Source organism: Chiloscyllium plagiosum, unplaced genomic scaffold (genome assembly GCF_037043375.1).
Source record: "Chiloscyllium plagiosum isolate Xiang-an unplaced genomic scaffold, Cpla_swu_hap1 HiC_scaffold_17, whole genome shotgun sequence".
NCBI lineage: Eukaryota > Metazoa > Chordata > Chondrichthyes > Orectolobiformes > Hemiscylliidae > Chiloscyllium > Chiloscyllium plagiosum.
The window spans coordinates 27,645,961-27,660,381 of NW_028270155.1; the positions used below are offsets into that span (position 1 = coordinate 27,645,961).

At 38.4% G+C, this 14,421-nt stretch overlaps 1 long non-coding RNA gene across 2 annotated transcripts in view; it reads left to right on the forward strand.

Annotated features, from left to right (window-relative positions):
* The window catches only part of LOC148147298 (uncharacterized), a 90,362-nt gene that overhangs the window by 61,598 nt on the left and 14,343 nt on the right, over nt 1-14,421 (forward strand). For both annotated transcript variants that reach the window (XR_015759864.1, XR_015759865.1), the window contains exon 2: nt 4,794-4,915. This is a non-coding gene — a long non-coding RNA (uncharacterized LOC148147298). The remainder of the gene's footprint in view (nt 1-4,793; nt 4,916-14,421) is intronic.

Genomic DNA, 14,421 nt, shown 5'->3' on the forward strand with positions numbered 1-14,421 from the left:
CCGTGGGGGCATTCCAACCTGGGTCCCCAGAACATTACCTAGGTCTTTGGATTAACAGCTCAGCAAAAATACTATTAGGCCTTCACGTCTTGAAAATGAACTGAACAGAGGGCACTGCTATTTTCGCAGATGTTTAAACAAACTGTGGCGATCAGGCAGATTATTATTGCTCTTAGTTTTGAATGGATTTGAGTTGCTGGCAAATCTGTGTTCATGGATGAATCCACTCTTGTCCTTTATTTCCATCTGAACTGTTTATGTGGCCAATGCTGTTTTGATGGAGGTCTTCTCACATATTGTGGCAGATTAGTGTGCTACACACATTTTGAGACAGTGTGGACCAGCAGTGTACAGTGGAGGGGCCTTGACATATTCTTGTGAGGTTTGTCCCAGCATCCATCTTGTTGCTGAAGCTCAGGAGAGTACTGCAGTGTATTTCAGCACGTGGTGCTTATTTTGCAAGACAAATTGTGTATGAAATTAACATTTTCTTTGTAAACATTAAACAGGACAAGTTTCTCTGTAACATGAAGTGACAGCAGAAGGACTCACATCAGCACTTCCTTTTCCTGTCAGAAACTGTGCTCCAAGTCAACTTGCCCTGAGGCAAGAGATATTTTAGCTGCCTCTCTCTCCTATTGTTTATCAATAGCAGTTATCCAGAGATGTATTAAAATGTATATTTCTTAGTTGTGGGGAGTTCCATTAACTGAGTAGGATTATTGGAGCAAGATCCCTTATGAGAAGACTATTTTTCCACTGCCCTATTTTAATAAGGAATTCATTACTTGGCAGCAAACTTGAAGTATAAAGTTGATGTCTAATGTGTCAGCTATGTTATTTTACAGATAAACTGAAAGAAAAATGAGTTGTGTCCTTTTTCTTCTTTAATTATGGGTAGTCTGTTGTCAACACTGAAATGCTAGTTTCCACAATAGCAGCTCAGTCAGATTACCACTCAATCATCCATAACTTCCAAAATAGAAGGTTGAGCTGTAATCTAATCAGACTGTTTGGAAATTTAAGGCATTTGTTGAGGTGGATACCAAATAATTATTTCCTTTGATGAGCAAATCAAGAATATTGCACATCTTAAAATTAGAGCTAGACTATTTAGGAGGACAATCAGGAAGCACACAAAATGTGGTGGAAATCTAGAATTGTCTGCCTCAGAGATCTGTGGCTGCTGGGATAACTGAGATCTATAGATTCCTTGTTCGCATTGTAATCATAAAATACAGAACTTCAGTCAGATCAATGAAGTTGGGGTGCATATCAGCCTTGATCTAATTGAATGACAAACAGACTGGAATGGCTGAATGGCTTACTCTGGTCATCTGGTGAGATATGTCTCCTTTAAACATCAAAATTGTCTAAAATAGCTATGTACTGTGGTCACAAATAAAGTGCCAGTGGAATTTCAGAAGTAAATTGTAAAAAAACTTGCATACTCATTCTGGGTGAAATTAAGCTTCAAACTACACATAGTTCAATTCACGATATATTTGAGATACATAAACGTTATTAAGACCCACTACCACTGTTGGATAACACTTTAACTGAGCAATTTTAACCTGAGTGTAGTCATGTATGGCACAGTTAACTGTAGGGTAGGGCACTTGTAATAATAAATAAAATATAAAACCCAGATGTTCTATTCACTTATGAAGTATGAAGGAAACTCTTTTCATACCACATGAAAAGCTTTTTGGTCTGAAGCTCACTTCAGTGGATTGCTTTGCGAAGGACATCTTTTCATTGCGTGCACACCAACTTATTGTAAAATATTGACATTGTGTAGTTTTAAGGATCTATTTGTCAGAAAAACTTTGCCCACTTGCGCTGTGATAGCAATATCGGCTGCAGCTTTACGCATTAAAGTAATTAAATGGCAAGGTTATTAAAATGTTCATTATGTTTATTCTCACATTACAGATATGGTAGATACTTAGAAAGAACTAGAGTAACTTGTTGTTTATTTAGTTGGCAACTTGATGATTAAGCACAGAAGAAAGCTACTTCAGCTTATTCAAAACTGTATATTTAAAGATAAAGGGAAGAAAACACAGACATGTTTGAAGAGGTGAAATGAATTTTCAGCATTTAGAAATATTTTAATGTCAATCATAGAGAACAAGTTTTCACTTTCTAACTCAGTGAGTGGTTATTGGAGAATATTTGAATATGAAATGCTGTCCTTTGCATCAACATGTATGTTTTAGCTGAAGCATGAAATATGCTTGTTTTGCAAAGCCCATTTTGTTAAGAGCGTCTGTCTAATGTTTCATGCAAGATGTATATTTTGTAATGGTACCTTATTTTACAAAATGCTTTGTGCATTAATTCTCATGTTGAAAAGTTTGTGATCCCAGCGAAGAAATTATTTTATAACTGAAAAGCTCATACTATACTCCACTGCAGGCATATACCCTGACAAGCTTTTTTGTTTTAAATGTAGTGCATGTAATTCTTCTGCTTATATTTCTGCCAACTTCCTCTATATGCTCTCACATAAGAGCCTCTATTTAAATTATGACCTGATACTTCATAGTAAAACCCTGTTTCAGCCAAGTCTGCCTTGTTCAAATATTGTTTGTTAATGCTTAGGTTTGTTATAATCAGGGTTGGTATGTATCACAACATAGTTGTGCCCATTAGCAACTGCTCTCTCTGTGTACCCCTTCAAGTTATGCAGACCAGCCTCAAAGTTTTGAGATTAGCTTGAATTTTGTACATAATGAAAAAACATGCAAGAGGTAGCAATTAAGTCAGTGTTCCTCCTTTCATTCTTTCCACTTTCTCTCCTCCATCAAGCAGTTTTTAAAAAAATATGTGTGTCAATGGGCAGCAGGGACAGAGTAACAACTTTGATGGTAATATTATTTAGTGATAGGTTTATTAACTAAAATTAGGATGTTGAATGACTTCCTCTTTTAACAGTGATTAACATTTGTCTGTGTAAACAGTGAACTTTACAAACATTTTTTTAATCTTAGTACCTCAAGATGTTCAGGATTACGATTCTTTGTTTGTCCAAGTTAGTGTTCCATTATTTAAGCAACAGTAAGTTTAATGTCAAAATGATGTCAGATTGCAGCTTAAAGGAGGAAGTAAAACAATATTTGGATTCATATTTTCTTTGAAAAGATGAGTTGCATGCAATTCATTGGAACTCACATCTGTTTTATAAAAGAACACAGATATTCAGCACTTCAGGAATTAAAGTAAATATTTAAAGCCACATTCCCCTGCATTTTACTTTCTGAAATCACTGTCAACATCGGTGGAAAACACAAGAATTAACAGACACAAAACAGAACTGCAAAATGTTTGAACTTCTTGGCACAACCACTTAGTTGCATTTTAGCAAAGGAATCTCCAGTGTGTGATGAGTATTTAGTTAATGGACAAGAATGGACCTAACATGCAGAACTGAGAATTTATGATTGGCAGCTGGTGTGTAAGCACCGCTAAAAATAAAAATGTTGGCACCCTCAATTTCAGCCCCAGATACATTACCCCTTTCAACATCTTAAACATTGAACCACCTAGCCTCTTAATTCATTTTCTTTTGGAAGCTCTGTTTCTTGACCAGATTCCATTGAACTTGAATGGCAGAGTTTGGGGAGATTTTGTTTCAACAAAATGGATATAAACTTCCAAAGAAGATTCAAATTGAAGCATTAACTTAATTTCCCTCCTCACAGATACAACCAGACCTGCTGATTTTCTCCAGCCTTTCTGTTTGATTTTAGATTTCTAGCATCTGCACTGCTTTGCTTCTATTTGTATGAAGGCAAAGGATATGCTCAAAGTTCAAAAATAGTAGAAGTAGATTGTGGCTAGAAATTTATGGCAACAGTAACTCTGGTGACAATCGCCAATAAGTAAGACTATTGTTCAACCTGATCCTCCGATATAGCTTCATGGCCACAATCCCCAGGCAAGCTCATTTCTGTTTTTCACAAAAAACAATGTTGGCAGTGATTCAAAAAGCTTGGAGTTGCCTCTATTATGTAGAAGGACATCAATTTATATATTTGCCTGTGTGGAATTTCTTGCACCACAATTTGCTAGAATTTCTACATTAGAATAGAAATGCCCTCCACAGACAGTGGTACAAATTGTTGGTAAATTCCAAGCCAAGATGTCAGCCAATGGGACATTGCTATCCTATTATCAGATAATTTAAATATAGCTTTTAGGAAAGTTTTTCACCAGCTTTATTATGCACAATCTAAGAATGTTTTTAGTGCCACACTACATCTGGACAGGGCAGGACAAAACTAATCCAGATTTATTTAGGATTAATATGCTTATCATGCAACATTAATACCAATAAGACTTACCTCAAAATCACTGCCAGATTCATAGAAAATTGCAAGTTAATAACATATTTGATTTTATTTCTTTATGCAAGCACTATTAGACTTCATTTTCTTTTTTCTATCTGATGGTTTTTAAATTATTTGTCTTAAGAATGAATGGCAGAAACCATCTGGACTTCCGACATGATAATGTGGATTTAATTTGGATTAAAATATTTACAATGAAAAATAATTGATGTTAAAATTAATCCCGAGATGGTAAAATTAATCTGGAGTGTGGAGGGGCAGTGGAAGAGAAAAAAAAAAGATTAGAAAGGGAAAGGCATATTGAGTAAAACAGATTTAAATCTTCTGGACAGCTTTATAAACACAAATGATTTTTTTATTTTTCTTTAATCAAAGGATGTTTGAAAAATAAGTTCATGTTTGGTTCAAGCTAAGACATGGTTTTTGCTTTTATTTCAGATTAAAGGGAATCTGTGATGCAAAAAGACATTTAGATCATCAAATGTTAATAATATTTTTGAGGAATATGAAGAAATGGAATCCACAAGAAAAAATGGGCAGCGATAGGTGATAAAATATGTGTAAGTGCTATATATTCTGATTTGGACTGTAGTGGTGATGCAGAGGCAAATAAACACACATTGACTATCCTTCCTAGCTATTCAGAAAGATTTTAGCTGTTTCATGTATAATAAAATCACAACGGCATTAAGTATAAATTAATTTGCAATTTTGTACTTATAATTCATAGAGGAACTCTTTGATTGTACTAGTTAAGTTATTTTCAATGACAGTGGAAATCTAGATCAATATTTAGTTCTTAGCAGAAAATTTTAGTTTTATTCTATTGCTACTATTTTTGTTTGTTATGGGACTGGGCATTGTGGCTGGGTCAAGATTCATTGCCCATTCCAAACAGCTCTAGCGAAGGTGGTGACAGATGGCATTAAATCACTGTGGGCACCCATAGTGCTCATCAGAAGGCAGTTCCAGGACTTTGGTCCAACAACAGTGGAGAACTGGCATTATAGTTCCAAATCATGATGGAGCTTGAAGGTGGTGGTATTCCATGTATCTGCTGCTCTTGACCTTCTAGGTTGTATAGGTCGTGTATTTGGAAAGTGCAGTCAGAGATCATGATGACTTACTGCAGTGCATCTTGTAGATAGCACTGTTGTCATTGTGTGATGGTAGTGAAGTGAGTGAATATTGAAGATCATGGAGGAGGTGTAAACCCAATGGATTGCTTTGTCCTGGCTGATGCAAAGCTCCTTAAGTTGAAGCCAACCAGGCTAGTGCAGAGGATTCCATCACACTCCTGATTTTTCCCTTGCAAATAGTGGATAAGCTTTGGGCAGACAATGTTACTGTTGTGGGATCCCTAGCTTCTTACCTTCTTTTGTGGTAACAGTACATATATGTCGGGTCCAGTTTCAGTTTGCGGTCAGTGGTAACCCCTTGGATACAGTGCTAGATTCAGTGATGGTAATACCATTGAATGTGACTGGGAGATGGTTACATTCTTTCTTGTTTGTCTTTGACTAATATGATGGTCTCTTGCCAATTATTAATGGAAGCCTGGTGTTATCCAGGTCTTTCTGCATTTGCATGTAGAAAGCTTCAGTATCTGAGATGTTGCAAATGGTGCAGAACATTGTGCAATCATTGGTGAACATCCCCACTTCAGACCTTATGACAGAGAGAAGGTCATTGATGAAGCAGCTGAAGATGATTGTACTAAGGACACTATCCCGAGAGATTGGTTAGCTGAGTTGCTTGGAAAGCTAGTCTGCAATGCAGAGTGACGCTAACAACATCTTCTCAATTCCTGTATGGAGTGAAATTACCATGAAGGTCCTGTTTTCTCAACACTGCCATTCACCTAGTTTGTGGTAACCCTCAGGTTAAACTCACCCAAGTGATTAACAATGCCCTCCAGCGCATCTCCTCCACTTCCCACACCTCTGCCCTTGAACCCGTCCCCTCCAACCGCAACAAGGATAGATGCCTCCCCCCCAGTCCTCACCTTCCATCCCACTAATATCCAGATGCACCGCATTATCCTCCACCATTTCTGCCACCTACAATCAGATCCCACTACCAGAGATATATTTCCCTCCCCACCCCCTGTCTGCATTCTGTAAAGACCATTCCTTCCTTGACTACTTTGTTAGGTCCACGCCCCCACCAGCCTACCCTCCACTCCCGGCACCTTTCCTTGACATCGCAAGAGGTGTAAAATCTGCGCCCACACCTTCCCCTTCACCTCCACCCAAGGCCCCAAAGGATCATTTCACATCTGGCTGAGGTCTTCCTGAACATCCACCCACCTCATCTATTGTGTCCACTGCTGTCAGTGTGGTCTTCTCTATATTAGGGAGACAGGACGCCAACTCGTGGAATGTTTCAGAGAACATCTCTGGGACATGCGCACCAAACATCTCCACTGCCCTGTGGCCGACCACTTCAACTCCCCATCCCACTCCAACAAGGACATGCAAGTCCCTGGCTTCCTCCATCACCGAATCCAAGGCATCCGACGACTGGATGAAGAACGCCTCATCTTCCGCCTTGGGACCCTTCAACCACACAGCATCAACATTGACTTTCAGTGGTTTCCAAATCTCCCCTCTCCCACTTCATCCCATATCCAACCCTCCAACTCACCACCGCCCTCTTGACCTTTCCCATCTCTCCATCTTCCTTCCCAACTATCCGCTGCACCCTCCCCATTGACCTACTACAATCATCCCCCACCTGCATCTATCAATTGCCTTCCCATCTACCTTGCCCCGAGCAAACGCACTCCCACCCTCTATTTATCTTTCAGCCCCATTCTGCCTTGCGACATTCCTGATGAAGGGCTTATGTCTGAAAAATGAATCTCCTGCTCGTTGGATGCTGCCTGACCTGCTGTGCTTTTCCAACGCCATCCTTTTCAACTCTGATCTCCAGCAACTGCAGTCCTCACTTTCTCCTCCTCACTACCAGTCATATCTCTTTAAAGAAGAGCAGCCCTATGGGGTGCCTTTTCCTTTTAACCTGACATACTCCTTCAGTCATGTACTGTGGCTGAAGTGAATGACCTCCAACAACCACAGTCATCTTCATCTTTGCGCTGGTGCCAATAGTTCAGCCTTGCCTTTTGAACTGATGTCAAGTGTGTGGTGCTGGAAAAGCACAGCAGGTAAGGCAGCATTGAGGAGCAGGAGAATCAACATTTCGGCATAAGCCCTTTATCACAGGAATCAGTATTTTGAACTAATGTGCTGGGGTTTCCCCATCATTTAGGGAACAACAATGTGGAGTTACCACCTTCTTTAATCGTCCACCACTGCACACAATTGAATGTGGCAGGGCTGCAGAGCTTTGATAAAGTCCGTTGATTGTGGGATCACTTTGCCAATCTCCTTCATGCTGCTTCTGGAATATGGCATGCAAATAGTCCTATGTAGTACCTTTGCCAAGGGAACATCTCATTGTTAGGTATTCCTGGTGCTGCTCCTGACATGTCCTCCTTTACTGTCCATTGAAACAGGGTTGATTTCCTGGCTTGATGGTAACAGCAGAATATGATTACATGAATATTCTGTCATTTCCATTTGCTTTGCAAATCAATACCTGGTAATGGTCAATGTTACAGGGGCTATTCCTTCATGCAACAACTGGAAATTTCTGCAACACTTCCTTTAAATATGCTGTCTGTTATCTCTACTTAAGAAGTCTCCTTTTTCCTTTTAATTGCGAGAATTCCATGTGTCGCTGCCCATGTTTATCAGTTAACTTGATCAACTCAGTAAATGCCAGCAACTGAAATTATTGGATCACATATTCAAAGCAAATTGTTGTGACTCCATCAGTACATCTGTGGTGAGCATACTACCTCTTTGGGTGTAAAGCCATTGCAATGACAAATAAAGGTTGGTTCAATTTTCAATTTGTTCTCAACTAAGTGATCTCAACCACACAGTATTTAAAACTATAATCAAAATCTGCGTGATGGGATGTGGAAAAATAAGTGATGCTCTATTCTCAATTATCCAAACATGCCATGACCTGGAAAGGTCACTTGTCTATCAAATCCCAGAAGACTGAAGAATAGCCAATACAGTTCTTTTGTTCAAGAAGAGCAGCAAGGATAATCCAGGAAATTATAGGCTGGTGAGTCTTACGTCAGTGTTAGGGAAATTAATGGAGAAGATCCTTAGGGCCAGAAGTTACTCACATTTGGAAAAGAATGGAGTTGCTGGGCATAGTCAATATGTCTTTTGCCAGAGAGGTAGTGTCTCACAATTATCATTGAGTTTTTTGAGGAAGTAATGAAGATAATTGATGAGGGTAGGGCAGTGGATATTGTCTGTAAGAACTTCACTAAAGCATTTCTCATTGTATGCTGATCCAGAACATTAAGTCATATGGGATCAATAATGAATTGTTAAGTTGGATACAAACTTTTATTGGCTATAGAAGACAGAGAGTAATTGGAGAAGTGTGTTTTTCTTACTGGAGGTTTGTGATCAGTAGTCCACCACGAGGATCAGTGATGGGACCTCTGTTGTTTGTAATATGTGTAAGTAATTTGGATGACAATGTAGGTGGTCTGATTTGTAGGTTCACATCCAACCTGAAAATTGGTGGAGATGTGGACACTGAGGAAGGTTGTTAAAGGTTACAGAAGGTTATAGATTAGTTGGAAAATTGAGCAGAGAAATGGCAGATGGAGGTTAATCCAGACAAGTGTAAGGTGATGCATTTTGGGAAGTCAAATTCAAGAATTAAGTATGTAGTAAATGACAGGACAGTTAGGAGCTTTGATATATGGAGGAATCTTGGGGTGCAAGTCTGTAACTCTCTGAAAGTGGCAATGCAAGTGGACAAAGTGGTTAAGAAAGCATACATCATTCTTGTCTTCATCGGTTGGGATTTTGAGAATTAAAGTTGCCAAGTTAGGTTGCAGGTGTTTAAAACATTGGTGAGACTATGTTTGGAAGCTTTAGAGAAGGTGCAGACAGATGTTCCCTAAATTGGAATTTTTAGCTATAAGGAGAGGTTGGACAAACATGGATTGTTTTCACTGGAGAATTGCTGTTGGAAGGGCGGCTTGATAGAAGTAAATAAAATTATGAGAGGCATGGATCGAGTGGATTTTCTGAGTCTATTTCCCAGAATGGAAATGTCAAATACTAAGGGGTATATGTTTAAGGAGAGAAAGGGAAAGTTTAAAGAAATGTGTGAGGCAAGTTATTTACACAAAGGGTAGTAGGTTCCTGGGATGTGCTGTCAGAGGAAGCAATAGAAGCAGAGATGATAGGAACATTTACAAAGCATTTGGACAGACACATGAAGAAGCAGGGAAAAAGGGATACAGACAATGTACAGACAGATGCAGTTGGTTTAGACTAGCATAATGGGCAGCATGGGCATGGTGGGCCAAAAGACCTGTTCCTTTGTTGAACTGTTCTGTTTTCTCTGTTCTGTGTTCTATCTGCAGTGGCCAGATCAATAGATTTTTCACTCCATGACTTTTCGATACTGTTACGGAAAGAACAGTGTCAAGTCAATCTGTGAAGTTTGTTTTTTTATTTCAGCTGAAAACAATAAAGGTATTTCATTCTTTGGTTTAAGGAGCAAATTAACTACTATTGTGTTTAGATAATAATGCTTTTAGTCATTTATCACAATAAGCATCTTAAAATATGAAATCTTGACATGCCATTCTTTGCAATTTCCAAAAGATTTGAGGTTTCTTCACCTTGTTTGGATGAGAGTAGAGACTGGAGAGTGGATGATTAAACTGACCAGAACACCACAGGACTCAAGTGGGATGAATTAACAGGAACATATAGTTATAATCTAGGAGAGACACAATTCTCTTTTTCTCTGCAGCTCTGAGCAAGAGTTGAGATGGCTATGTTGCCTGCGCAGTGCTGAGGTTCAGGAAACTTATTGTGGATTAGGAAAAAATATACAGTGGTGGTGATTGGGGTGGTGATGATGGTGGTGTTTCAGGGATTGGTGAGGGGGAAGGGGATGGAATCCCTGAAGTCCTAATCCTTATAGGTACCAATAGTATAGATAAGAGTAGGAAACAGATTTAGCTTAGAAAATATGGGCAGCTAGAAACTAAATTAAAAAGCAAACCTCAAAAGTAATATTATGAACATAAAAATTAGGAACAGGAGTCAGTCATTCAGCCTTCTAGCCTTTTCTGCCATTCAATAAGGTCATGACTGATCTGACTATGGCATCACAACCACCACCCCCCACCCAACACCCCCAGTAATCTCTCCTTTATTGTCAAATATCTATCCACCTCATCTTATAAATATTAAAAATATTCAATGGTTCTGCTTTCATGGCTCTCTGGGGAAGAGACTTTCGAAAATTCACAAACCTGCGAAGAAAAAGATTCCTCTTCATCGCTGCCCAAAATGGGACACCGCTTACCTCCTCTCGTTTTAGTCCCTTCCACACGTGGAAGCATCATTTCCATTTCCACTCTGTCAAGTCCCCCAAAGTCTTAAATGCTTCAAAAAGTTCTTCTTTTTTTCTTCTAAACTCCAGGGGATACAAGGCCAGCCTGTCCAATATTTCCTCATAAAATAATCCCCCAATCCCAGGTATCAGTCAAGTAAATCTTCTTTGAACTATTTCAAATACATTTACATCCTTTTCACATAATCAAAATTTTGTTATTATTCCAAATGTTGCCTCACTAGCAACACAATGTCCCTACTTTTATATTCCATTCCTCGTGCAATAAACAACAAAATTCCATTCTATTGTCTTCTCACACATGTTTTGCAAGATTTCATGTGCCAGGACACCCAGATCTCTCTATACCTCTCAGTTCTGTAAACCCTCCTCAATTAAGTAACATGCTACAAAGATCAAGTTGCAGAATCATTTTGGATAGAAATGAGAAATAGTAAACATAAGAGGTCACATGAGGTTATATGCACACCTTAACAATAGTTATACTGTAGGACAGGGCATATAAGTGGAAATGAATGCAACATGTAAGAAAAGTACCTAAATAATCCTGGGTTATTTTATCCTAGATTGAGAGAATTAGATAGGCAAAAGTACCCTGGGAAATGAGCCCATAAAGTATTTTCATGAAAGTTTCTTCAAGCAGTACACTCTTGAGCCAATAAAAGAGCAGGCTATCCCAAACCTGGAAATGTACAATAGGAATGAATTAATTGATAACCTAATGGCAAAGGAGCCCCTTAGTGACCATGATCACAGAATCCCTACACTGTGGAAGCAGGCCATTTGGCCCACACCAACCCTCTGAAGAGCATCCCACCCAATCCCTATAATCCTGCATTTCCCATGGCTAATCCACTTAACCAGCACATCCTTGGATACTATGGGCAATTTACCACCTAACCTGCACATCTTTGGACTGTGGGAGGAAACTGTACAAATACAGGGAGAATGTGCAAACTCCACACAGATAGTGGCCCAAGGGTGGAATCGAACCCAGGTCCCTGGCACTGTGAGGCAGCAGTGCTAACCACTAAGCTGCTTCAAGCATGATAAATATTCATGTTCAGTTTGAAACGAAAGCGTATGGGTCCATGTCTAGTGTTAGTATTTAAACCTCAATAAAGGAAACTATGTGACTATAGAGGCAGAGCTGGCTAAAGTGAATTAGGAAACTCAAACATGGGTTCGTACAGAAATATTTAATAACGCTGAGCAAACATTTATCTGAGTGAGAGAAAAAAACTCTTTAAGAATGATGTGTTATCCGTGATTAAACAAGGAAGTTAAGAAAACCACTAAATTGAAAGAATCATTGAACATATCTACAAAGAGTACTGGTAGGTTGGAAGATTGGACAGACTGTATGAACCAGCAAGGAATGACAGCAATATAAAAGGGAAACAGAAAGCAGAGTATGAGAGAAGACTAATAAAGTAAAAACAGAGAGTAAATTTTTACACGTATTTGAATAAAAAAAATAACTACAGTTAGTGTCGGTACTCCAGAGAGTGAGCCTGGGGAACAGGTAGTGGAAAACAAAGAAGTGATGGATCCTTTGAACAAGTATTTTGTATCTGTTATTATGATAAAAGATTTTTAAAAACTTCTCAAAGATAATTGAAATTCAGGAGGTAATAGCAAGGGATGGACTTAAAATAATCACCATCACTGGAGAAACAGTGCTAGGAAAGATATTGGACATAAATGCTGACAAGTCCCTAGAAATGGATGGCCAGCATTCAAGAATCTTAAAAGAAGTGATGACAACACAGATAGTTGATTCATTGACTGTAATCTTCCAAAAGTCCTTAGACTCTGCAAACGTCTCAGCAGACCAAAAAGAAAGCAAATGTACTTTTGTAGTAAGGTTTTCTTATTTTTATACTCTGTTCCTCTTTCAAAAAATGCCAACATTCCATTTGCTTTCTTAATCACTTGCTGTACCTGCATACTAAATTTATACTGTTCATGTAGTAGGGCACCCAGATTACTTTATGTCATTGAATTCTGCAACCTCTCTCCATTAATGTTTTTTTTATTCCTCCTGGCTTAATGGATAAGTTCAAATTTACCCACATTTTACACTAATTGCCAATTTTTTGCCCACTTCCTAAACTTTCCCAATTTACATCCATTTATATGCTTTTCCAGATTCCCTACCACCTGTCGACCAACTTTCTTGTCTATTTTAGTTTCATTGGAAAGTTTAGCTACCATCTATTTTGTCCCTTCATTCAAGTCATTGATACAGATTGTAAATACTTGATGAACCAGCTTTGATTCAAATGGCACTCCACCAGTAACAGCTTATCAATCTGATAAAGATGTATTTATCTCTACTCTCTGGCCAATCCTTCACCCGTGCTTATATGTTACCCCCCTACCTTGATGTGCTTTTATTTAGTGTAGCAATCCTTGGTATGTAGCTTTATTAAATGCCTTCTGGAAATCCAAGTACACAAAATCTGTGGGGTTTCCTTTATCCATTATGAATGTTACTTCATCATAACAGTTTTATAGATTAGTTAATCATGATTTCTCATTCACTATGCTTTGTTGGTTCTGCATGATCACATCATGATTTTTTAAGTATTCTGCTACAACATTTTTTATAATGAATCCCATCACTTTCCCTACAGATTAACTGGCCTATAGTTTCCTGCTTTCTGCCTTCTTTCATTAATAAATGAATCTGGAAAAGCATATAAATGGATGTGGATTGGGAAAGTTTAGGAAGTGGGCAAAAAATTGGCAATTAGTATAAAATGTGGATAAATTTGAACTTATCCATTAAGCCAGGAGAAATAAAAAAATTAATGGAGAGAGATTGCAGAATTCAATGACGTAAAGTAATCTGGGTGCCCTACTACATGAACAGTATAAATTTAGTGTGCAGGTACAGCAAGTGGTTAAGAAAGCAAATGAAATGTTGGCATTTTTTGCAAGAGGAACTGAGTATAAAAATAAGGAAACCTTACTACAAATGTACAGACTATTGGTGGGACCACAACCATACAACCTTGGTCACTTTATTTGAAAAAAGATATAATCACTTTAGAAGCAGTTCAGAGAAAGTTAATTTATCTCATTCCTGGGTTGAAGAATTTACCCTATGATGAAAGGTTGAACAGCTTAGGCATATACCAATTGGTGTTTAGGAGAATGAAGAGGTGATCTTGTTGATACATAGGAGATCTTGAAGGGATTGAATAGATGGATCCCTGAGGATAGCACCTCTTGTGGGTGAGTCTAAACTAGGGAACATAACTTAAGACAGATATGAGAATTGTTTTTTTTCTCTTAGAGGGTCATTACAGAGTGGAATTGTTTTCCTGAGAAATTAGTGGACAATATTTAAATTTGATATTCTTTAACATTGATAGACCAGGGAGCCAAGGATTATGAGGTACAGACAGAAAGATGGGGCTGAGACCCCAACCAAATCATCCATAATCTATTGAATGGTGCAAACACAGAGGGCCAAATGGCCTAGTCTGCTTTTAAGTTTTGCCTTCCTACATGCAACTATTACCTGAAGTTTGAATGACTTTGTGAAGTCATCAGTCTCCGTGGGGATCATAACACAGGAAGT